Source organism: Lathyrus oleraceus, chromosome 5, assembly GCF_024323335.1.
Source record: "Lathyrus oleraceus cultivar Zhongwan6 chromosome 5, CAAS_Psat_ZW6_1.0, whole genome shotgun sequence".
Lineage (NCBI taxonomy): Eukaryota > Viridiplantae > Streptophyta > Magnoliopsida > Fabales > Fabaceae > Lathyrus > Lathyrus oleraceus.
In genome coordinates this window covers 606156717-606158187 of record NC_066583.1, presented here as the reverse complement: position 1 = coordinate 606158187, position 1471 = coordinate 606156717, and the positions used below count along the sequence as shown (strand labels likewise).

The following is a 1471-nucleotide window of genomic DNA, read 5'->3' as shown; positions in this document are numbered from 1 at the left end:
GGTACCAGTTGGGGCAGCAGTAGGCGCTTGTTGTTGAGCTACTTGCGAGATTTGTGTTTCCAGCATTTTGTTATGGGTAGCCAGGGCATCTACTTTACTTGCTAGTTGTTTAATTTGTTCATTAGTGTGTACATTCTGGTTTAAGAAATCTTTATTGGTTTGCTGTTGAGAAGCTATGAAGTTCTCCATCATGATTTCCAAATTGGATTTTCTAGGAACGTTATTGTTAGGTGTAGATGGGGTCGGCTTTTGATATCCAGGAGGTATAGCTGGGGCTTGACTGGGAGCTTGTCCTGGTGCGTATAAAGCGTTGTTACTCTTATATGAAAAATTAGGATGGTTCTTCCAGTTTGAGTTATAGGTATGCGAGTAAGGATTTCCTTGAGCATAGTTCACCTGCTCTCCTTGGATTCCTGTTAGGAGTTGACAATCTGTAGGAGTGTGACCTTGAATTCCACAAACTTCGCAATTTTGAGTTACGGCAACCACGGCGGCTGGAGGTGATACATTTAAACTTTCAATTTTCTGGGCAAGAGCCTCCACTTTTGCATTAACATGATCAAGGCTACTTATCTCGTACGTGCCAGTTTTCGTTTGAGGTTTTTCTACCATTGTTCGGTCGCTTCCCCACTGATAATGGTTTTGGGCCATGCTTTCGATAAGTTGATAAGCGTCAGCGTAAGGTTTATCCATAAGCACACCACCTGCGGCGGCGTCTATTGTTAATCTTGTGTTGTACAAGAGACCATTATAGAAGGTATGAATTACTAACCAGTCCTCTAAACCATGGTGTGGGCAAAGTCTCATCATGTCTTTGTATCTTTCCCATGCTTCGAAGAGAGACTCGTTATCTTTCTGCTTAAATCCATTTATCTGGGCTCTTAACATAGTTGTTTTGCTTGGAGGAAAATATCGGGCAAGAAAGACTTTCTCCAACTCATTCCATGTGGTGACTGAGTTGGAGGGAAGAGACTGAAGCCATCTTCTAGCTTTATCTCTTAACGAGAAAGGAAAGAGACGAAGTCGAATTGCCTCTGAGGTGACACCATTAGCTTTAACAGTATCAGCGTATTGAACAAATATGGATAAATGAAGGTTTGGATCCTCGGTAGGATTTCCAGAAAATTGGTTTTGTTGCACTGCCTGCATCAGTGAAGGTTTAAATTCGAAGTTGTTTGCTTCAATTGCGGGTGGAGCAATACTCGAATGCGGCTCATCTTGCGATGGAGCAGCGTAATCTCGAAGAGCACGAGTTGGTTCTGCCATCTCGGGTATCGGCGAAGGAAGAAGATTTTTAAGATCAGGAATTTCGATTGGAGGAAGATTGTTTGCAGCACGATACTCCCGAATTCGTCGTAAGAGTCGGAGATATCGTTCAACGTCGTTGATTCGTAAGTAATACGGTTCGCCTTGTGAGCGAGTGTGTGGCATACAAATCAATGAAAGACAAAAGGAAAAATAAAAATTGCCT

General features: G+C 42.6%; 1 non-coding gene across 1 annotated transcript; it reads left to right on the top strand.

Annotated features, from left to right (window-relative positions):
* Nucleotides 1-781: 781 nt before the first annotated feature.
* On the top strand, nucleotides 782-888 carry LOC127088695 (small nucleolar RNA R71). Its single transcript, XR_007790521.1, has one exon. It is a non-coding gene; the product is annotated as a small nucleolar RNA R71 (small nucleolar RNA).
* Nucleotides 889-1471: the final 583 nt, after the last annotated feature.